Source organism: Diadema setosum, chromosome 7, assembly GCF_964275005.1.
Source record: "Diadema setosum chromosome 7, eeDiaSeto1, whole genome shotgun sequence".
NCBI lineage: Eukaryota > Metazoa > Echinodermata > Echinoidea > Diadematoida > Diadematidae > Diadema > Diadema setosum.
In genome coordinates this window covers 7,341,989-7,351,389 of record NC_092691.1, presented here as the reverse complement: position 1 = coordinate 7,351,389, position 9,401 = coordinate 7,341,989, and the positions used below count along the sequence as shown (strand labels likewise).

At 39.2% G+C, this 9,401-nt stretch overlaps 1 pseudogene; it reads left to right on the top strand.

The window, feature by feature from the left end:
- The first annotated feature begins 1,179 nt into the window (after nucleotides 1–1,179).
- On the top strand, nucleotides 1,180–8,920 carry LOC140230653 (CD5 antigen-like; annotated as a pseudogene).
- The last annotated feature ends 481 nt before the right edge of the window (nucleotides 8,921–9,401 follow it).

The following is a 9,401-nucleotide window of genomic DNA, read 5'->3' as shown; positions in this document are numbered from 1 at the left end:
ATTTTGAAGCACTAATGCTAGGTTTTTGTTTCTTCTCCTGCAAATGGTAATATGCCTTTAAGGGAGGCGGAGAGGGGGTTGAGAAGGGCTGTACCATTACAGACCACAATACTGTAGTTTCTATGTCGCCATTGCCGCTTTCATTTTATTCTAACTTTCAACTTCAATTCAATTCAAACTTTTACTTTTTCACTTTTTCACTTTTTTCACTTTTAGTATTTTCAACAGAATGTGCAAAGAAATCTGTTGCATTTTGACATGCGTGTTGTTGAAAATATACACAATATATACATTTCAGAAAAATGCTTGCTCTTGAGAGTCAGCAATTTATAAACACAATCGGTTGTACGAAAGAACGAAAAAAAAAACTTTTCTCGAATAAGTCTGATAATTCCCAAAATTCTTTTTATTGACCTTTATAAAACATTCTCGTTTTCATTCTCATTTTTCGTTTTCTTCTTTGAATATCCTCCTTATATGCAATTTACATTTCACCATTTATCACATGCTGTAGTAATATCAGTGTATATAATGCGCTCCATTTCGATCATTCCAACGTGGTCAGATTGAGTTATGTTTCGATAAAGAATCATCAGAAAATATTGCCATGATTACGAAACGAATTGAAACTATTTGGTTTTATGAGCAATTCTTTATTGGATAATTCATAAACAAAAAACATTGATAAATTCATGAATAAAATTCATGAATTGAAAATATACACAATATTACAGCGAATGCTTGCTCTTGAGAGTCGGTAATTTTTAAACACTGTCGGTTGTACGAAAGAACAAAAAATATCTTTCTCGTATAAGGCTGATGATTCCCCAAATTCTTGTCATTGACCTTTATACAACATTCTCCTGCCACACAATTCGAACAAAATATGAAAGTTTGCTATACGTCATGTCAACATTGGCAAATATTAAGCTCGCCAATGATATGAGCGTTGGGTCTTATGCATTTGTTTCCTCAGAGTTCGAAGTCCAATTTGCGTAGGGAAATCATGTACATATAAAAGCATATTTGATGGTTTCATAAGCATATCTCCTTGGCGACACGGGTTCATTACAACCAAGCATCAGTAAAAGAGGAGAGACAGTATTCACAATTTTATATTCTAACAGAACATTACTTTACGGGGACAGAATTTAAGCAGAGCATTTTTACACCGAAATCATGCGGAAATTTGTCACATTTCTCGTTTTGCTAAAAACGGTCCTTGCTTATTACGGTAAGTACGTGGTGTCTATGCAGAGGGCAGTAATGTCCTCGCTGTTGTATTCTGTGAGTATAATGGCGTAAGCGTGGGGGTGATGTTTTTACATAATTTGATCAAGAAGGTGACGAATAGGTCTATCGAATCGTTCGAAAACAGAACAGGTGTATACAAAAACATCGATTATCGTCACATTCAATCTTTTCAAATTATTTTTCTTCTCATTATAAATTCAATAAGCTTACGTTAGCTGCAGGTATCACAATTTGACAAAATTTATCAATATGCACTTATTCAGTTCAGTTCAGTTCAGTTCAGTTCAGTTTTTATTTCTGCATTTCAAAATCAATACAAATCAACAAATCAACAAAATACTTATATAGTCATTTACACAGCTAATATTCGTAACGTTTGGATCTTACATAGATTTTCTTTCTTTTTTTTTTTTACAAGAACGAATATCATATATGAAAGGAAGCAATAGGAAATGATAAAAATGAAATGCAGGGGACCATCATCATAAGCTAAGCTTGACGAGGAAGATGGCCCCAGGTAAAGAGATACATAAAGAAAATCTTGCCACTCACTGAGTGGGAAGTAATTGTGCGAAGGACGTGCGGTGCAGTGCGGTGTGCATTGTGTTGGGATGAATCTTGGTTTGTACGTTGAGTGTTATTTTGTGTATCAGTGTGATGAGGTGAATGTTACTTCAGTTACACCATTGTATGGCCCTGAACTCATTGTTTAGGGTGTTTGTTGACCAGGTGGTATGAATATTTATGTGTCAGAAGTATACTGGATTATGAGGGTGTTTTTTAGTTCTCGTTTGAAAATGTTCAACGACGTACATTGTTTTAAATGAGGGGGTAAAGAATTCCAAATATCTGGTCCATTATGTTTTAATTATTTTTGAGCTAAAATGATTCTGGGGTTTTCGAGATGGTAATCGGACGACTGACGTGTTGGATATGAATGAACGGTGGAATTTGGAGTGAAAAAGCCATCAAAAATTTTTGGAAGACAATTAAATGTATATTTATACATAAAAACAGCAGTTTGAAAGATGTGAAGATTCTCAATTTTCAATGTTTTTAGTTGACGAAATAGGGGATTGGATGGGGATAAGTAACGAGAATTGGTAATCAAAAGTACAGCACGTTTTTGGAGGGTAAGAATTGGATTAATTTTAGTTGAGCCACAGTTTCCCAAAACGATATTGCAGTATGTGATATGTGGAAAGATCAATGCATTGTATAGAATAATCAGGGAATTTTGAGAAATGAAGTTTTTCAGTCGATATAAAATTCCTACAGTTCTCGTTCCTACAGTTATGTACAAGGAAGCATACAAACAAACGACAGAGAAGACGGCCATGGCGGATGAAGGATTCTTTCATTTAGGTCGACACACTCGGAGGAAAATATATCTTTAAAAAGCTATACTGTGGAAATATATGATTACATGTAATAGGCTAATGAATGGACAACATCTGCCCGCATCTGTGCGCATGAACAATGGAATACAACCATACAAGGTGTTTACGTGAAGGGCGAGGCGTTCCAATATGCTTGTATGTTATGTGCGTTATGGCGCTGAGCATGCAGTCAGCAGTAGTGCTTTCATGTCTCTTGAGCTAGTAGCGACGGAAAGGACTAAACGAGTCTGTTAAGGACAGCATGGGTACTATAAAACACATGACAACTACGCCGTTACATTTGATTCAGTTCAGTGTCATAATGCCCGTAGATTGAGAAAAGGCATCCGAATTATGCGCTGGTGAAAAGGTATCGTGACAATGAGGCCCATCTGTTCATACGTTCACTACTGAAAAAAAAATGCTCCTATGATATTGGCTGAGTGTGAATAATTAAGATTTTGTAAAATGTGCAAAGCAAAACATTAGGCCTAAGAATACAGAGATGGAATTACAAAAATACACTAACAATCGTGTGCTATTTTTCCTGTCTAACGTAAACGGCGTTGTATTATAGAATCCTTGGAAGTTCAATAAGATGTTGTGAGCAAAGACGTTAGTTGTCGATTATTCATAGATATTTCCTTATAATGAAGAAAGTCTGTCCTTATGAATGCATCCTGCATTTTCTAAAATGGAGCATTTTTTTTAAAGGAGATACCAAGATTGATTAAGGCCAACAATGACATAACCAATGATCCTTGAAACAAACTTGCCTGGTAGTATTTTGTTTCACCATCACATCACTGTCTCAAATTGAAAACATTTAGTCTGCAGCCTAAGTGACCGCAGGAACTTAATATATTTTGTATTATGTATAAATGTATTCTTATAATATTCAAGCATAGACTCGTTGTGCGCTACATTTCAAAATATTGTCTTTTTTAGAGGGTAATGTTCGTCTCATGGGTGGACATGTAAGTCATGAGGGGCGAGTCGAAGTTTACCATAACTCCCAGTGGGCTACGGTCTGTGACGATAGCTGGGACCTTCAGGATGCGCACGTAGTGTGCCGGCAGCTCGGTTTCCCAGAGGCCCTGACAGCTACAACGCGCGCCTTCTTCGGGGGAGGAGACTCTTCGCAGGCAATCATAACACCGATCTCCTGTTTGGGATCAGAGAGCGAGCTTCTTGAGTGCTCCTATTCCGAGGATCTCATCTCATTCTGTGGACACTATGAGGACGCAGGTGTTGTTTGTAGTGATGGCATAGGTAAGCAATACAAACTCCACTTCTTTTGAGAAAAATCATCTTCTTTTCTAGACTATGTATTGAGCAACGATATTCAGGAAAGGTGGCATCTGTTAGGGAAACTGACAAAAATGTTTTTGAAACAACCAATTAACAATCAATAAAAGTACTGTTAGAATCAGTAATTTGTGCACAAATAATTGGGAAATTATTCTCACACAAAGCAAAAATCATACCTCTATTGTACGAAGAATATATTCTGTTTTCAACTGATGAATTGATGCCACAGTAGCCAATGTAAATTATAAAGTTACGATAAATGTGTCTATCAGGATAAACGCATAAGCAGAAAAGAATTCTAATTTCAGCACTCTATCAAAGGCAACGCAATAAATGAAGGTCTCTCACAAAACGGTAATCATCCGTGTGGTGTGATAAAATCCTGATTTTGAAATGATAAACGAAATGTCATAGATTTCAATGACAATGACAAATACAGTTAGAAAGTAATTACAACTTGAGAATATGGCAGATTGCGTTAGTTAGCTGATTATGCGCGCTTATAGAGACCTATAAGATTGTATTCCAAAGTAGAGGCAAGTAGAAGCTGGAAGTACATCCTTCTAATCAACAGCGTGTACAATGAGAACGCAAACAGCAAAATTAACTCGTGGAAACATCACGAATTCATGCATGCTATTGTAAATCTCATGCGGGGAGAGAACACACAAAATGTTCCAGCCAATTAGTTCCGAAACGAAGTTGAAGGGGCTTGTCGATTAGAACATTTTGCATGTTTCTACAACAATAATAGTCATTATCTGTTATATTAAACCATCTAAAAAAATAATTTGTACCAATCACAATACATGACCAATAGATCATTATTACGTTTGTAGTTATGCAATCGCATCTGTCGTTGACTATCTAGACCCTGGTGATGATACCATGTTCATTTTAATAATACATCTAATGGTCCTGCATACAACGTGCTTTTAGTAGTACATTATATGTAATAATTTCGATAATGTGGCCGCTTCAGCACAGCATGTACATAGTATTATATTTACATTTAAAATATTCTCTTTATCTCCTCCTCATGATTGCCTACCCTAGATGTAGAAGGTGATCTTAGGTTGGCAGGTGGTTCGACACCAAGGCAGGGTCGAGTTGAGATCTACCATGGGGGTGAGTGGGGATAATTTGCGACGATTCGAGCTGGGCCACGAAAGACGCCTCGGTGGCCTGTCGTCAGCTGGGCTTTAGTCATGCTGATGGCCTCACGATATCATATTCAGCCAGGATAAAAGAACATTTACTGGTCGAAAGAACCAACCACCTCTCAGATGTCGATTGCACTGGATACGAATCCAGGATCGAAGATTGCCCTCACAGCGGGTGGGGCAGCAACTGTTCCAATGCTCGTGGGGCAAAAGTCGAATGCAGCGGTGGTCCTTATGGTACGTGCATGTGTGCGGAATGCAATGTCATGGAGTGCATTGTAAATACTAATTGTTTTTGCTGTTCTCTTTTTTTTTTCTTGTCACAGACACATACGAGCAAACACCCACATATAAATATCAGGCCCTGTTTTACAGGCACAAATCATGAAGTATCTATTCGAAACACACACACACACACACACACACACACACACAAACACACATACACACAATTAATGGATATACATATTAATGGTGATACACACACTCGGTAAGGTGCTATTCCACACCGCGACGGCAGAGTTAAAGATAATAAAAAGTTTTGGTACGTCAAAAGTTTCCCTGAATTTCCGTGTTTCAGGTTAAAGTATCTATCATATAACTAACACTGTGAGACTTACTCGCCCCAAAGTGCTCTCATTTCTTAGTAATCATGCAATTGACTGCGACCAGCAGCCCCATACGCACAGCGACCAGCAGCCCCATACGCATAGCGTAATGGGGCTTCGCATTGTAGCATCCAGGATCATGACAGATTTAGTATCTCGGGCAAATACCAACTTAAAATCCACAAAATTCTTCAATTTGAAGACTTACCAATTAAGTTGAAATCTTGAAAACAGGCTTCGGGCAACGTTTGGTTCTGCCAATAGTCCCTTTCTGTTCGAATTGATGACTGAATGTGACTCTGTCGAGAGGACCGTGGGAGAGCTACATACACTGATTACTACGGCCAGCGCATACGCACACATCACATGCGAACAAATTTCAAATCCATGAACGGATAAGATGTTTGTGTGCGCATGCGCTGGCCGTCAATTCAGTGTAGCTCTCCCAAGGTCCTCTCGACCGAGTCACATTCAGTCATCAATTCGAACAGAAAGGGACTATTGGCAACACCAAACGTTGCCCAAAGCCTGTTTTCAATACTTCAACTTAACTGGTAAGTCTTTAAATTGAAGAAAATTTTGGATTTTAAGTTGATATTTACCCGCGATACTAAATCTGTCATGATCCTGTAAGCTACAATGCGAAGCCCCATTTAGCTATGCGTATGGGGCTGCTGGTCGCAGTTAGCTACACAGTATGCGTATGGGGCTGCACGCTGCTGGTCGCAGTGATATTCGCACAATACGTGTACATGTACTACCTCGCCGCCGCCGTACGGCGGCGGCTCTGGTACGAAACAATTATTGCATGATTACTAAGACATGAGAGCACTTTGGGGCGAGTAAGTCTCACAGTGTTAGTTATATGAAAGGTACTTTAACCTGAAACACAAACTAAGACAAGGAAATTCAGGGAAACTTTTGAGGTAATACCAAAACTTTATATTATCTTTAAAGAGAGTGGTACAAGATTCCTCAGTTACATCTGACAAAAGTAGGAAAACTATGCATATTCATGGTGAGTAAAAAATAAAGAAATTATTATTCATTATGATTACTATAATTATGATCATTGTTATCATTATCATTTTTTTTTCATCTATTAGCACGTGTGACAGCGACTAGCTAATACTTCGGATTATACTTGCTGTGGAATTGTTCTTTGAAAATCTAAGTTGTGGATATGTCTTGAACAACTGGTAGAGGACACTATATGCAACACACGAACTCACATGACTGCACGTTTCACAAGAAATAGCTTTGAATTTTCTTTCGATCAACTTGTGCAGCTCGAGAAAACGACGTTCGTCTGGTGGACGGGCCATCACCACAGGCTGGCCGGGTCGAGATCTTTCACGATAACTCGTGGGGCACGATCTGCGACGACAGCTGGTCGTCAACAGAGGCCGAAGTCGTCTGCGAGCAGCTGGGCTACGACGATGTCGATGTGGCGTTTGAGTACTTCGGAGCAGGTGATGGCAATATTCACATTAACAGCTTGTCGTGTGGCGGGTACGAGCATACGTTGGCCGATTGTCTGTACGTCAATTTTGGCAGCACTGGCTGCGACCACACCGAGGATGTCGGGGTTCGCTGCAAGTACGACTCTGATGGTATGTCTTTGATACGACTCTGGTGGTATGTCTTTAAAACGACTCGCAACGTAAAGAAAGTAGACTAGCCAAAGCCCCGTTACTTTTTTTCATAACCGGAGTATACTGAAATAAATCTGAACAAAAGAATAAAGAGAGAAATAATTTCTAAAAGCCTATTAAGAACTAATCAGGTGTGCTTGATGAAGATGAATCTCTCTACAAAACAATACAGATTTGGATCTGGACACGCTTTCTTTGAATTCAGGAGGACTAAATCTTGTTTGGAGATAGAATCAGAAAACAAAAATGTGTTGTAGTTGTTGTTGTTTGAACGGTATGAAAAAATGTCAGTGGAGTTTCAGCTGAACTCCACCCCCCTCTCCCTTGCAAATTCCAGGACTGGATAAATTGGTCTTGCCAGGTCTTCGTTGATATGACATGAAAGCTGTTAAATCTTTCATGTTTCAAATATCTTTTCTTTTTCCTTTTGCGTACTTTAATTTGGATTAAATTAATTTTTAGATGTGGAACGTTATTTCACAGGTATAACACCTTACGATATAATAGGTTTTTCGTGGAACTCTCCGCGGGACCTGTCATTGCACTGAAAACATAAAAAATCGAATTACTCGGGTACTAAAACGTCTTTTTTTTCACGATCGCATTAGATTACAATTTTAATATAACCTGGCTTTATTCTGTTAAAACTGTAAGAAAAACTAAAATGTTCGCAAGCTTAGAGTCTATTCTATCTTTTTTTTTTTTATTCCTTCTAGCACATGAAATAATTATACGACATCGTAAAGGTTTACACGGATTGGCTTTAGTTTGTGCATGTTTGTTTGTTATATTTTACTTTTATTTCTAGTATAAACAGAAGTAGAACTCTCTGGCTTAGTTTCGCCTTGAGGTAACAGCAAGCAGAGATAAAATCTATTGCCGTATAGAGCCATGTGCTGTGGGGAAGGATATCTTGCCTGCCGTCCTGTGAGAGAAGCGGGTATTTTGTTCCCATGTTAAACCAAACACATAGCAATTGTGTGGTCAGCACTGTATCTAGAGTATATAAGGTTACCCTTACGTGTGCTCTTTCTGAGACTATGTCCAGACCTCACCATTTACATGTTAATGTATGTACATTCCGACTATTTCTAACGGAAATAAATTCAAATCAATTTCCCTTTGGTGCTTGCTGTTTCCCATTTCTAGGATACTCTGGACTTTCAACGTGGGTGATAGTAGCAATCGTAATTAGCTCGCTGGTAGTTTTCTCTTTCGTAGTGTCTTGTGTCGCTGTTTTAATCGGCAAGATGACAAGACCACGGCATCCTACTGCAGGAGTAGCAGCATTTACTGTCAGCGGCACAGTGTATCCCAACGGCGCCACTACAACAGCGCCCTCAGTGACTTTGAACCCGGCTAATCCTCAGATACCAAACCATCCGCAACCTGCAGCAGGTAATCCCCAAGTGGTCGGCTATCCGCAAGCAGCAGGTTATCCACAGTCGGGAATCTATTCAACATGGGCGAGTCTTACGCAGCCACCTCCGAACTACGATTCTACGGTAGATCCTGTGGCTGACGGCGAAAAAGCCCCTATTGACAATTGAACAACCGATAAATTCCACGGCTGAAATTCCACAGCAGACGTTGGAAACTTGAAAAGCGTGTTCGTCCGTCCAAGGGCATTCATTTTTCAGTTTGCCCGTTCGGCCTGCTACATGATGACGTAGGCCTGCTTTGGACGAACTGCGCTCAGGTCTCAAGCATTTGTAATACCAGTATAGCCGCCTTGCCAGGATCAGGTGCATGTCCACAAAACAAAGACATCTTTCCTTCATTGCCTATCAATTCCGTTACACAAGGGACTTTAAAACCGTGAACCCGTCGTTGCTTGCTTTGATACAAGCATCCGTATAGTGGCGTCGTAAAACAATTGATTTGATGCAAAGCGCCTGAGTATTCTTTTATACCTCCCTTAAATTTCGTGTAAATGAAAAAAAAAATACAGGTCAAGAAAAACTTGCGAGATGATGGCATCACCACCTCAAGTTTGCACTTATGTGTGAACATGAAATCAAACACGAAAAA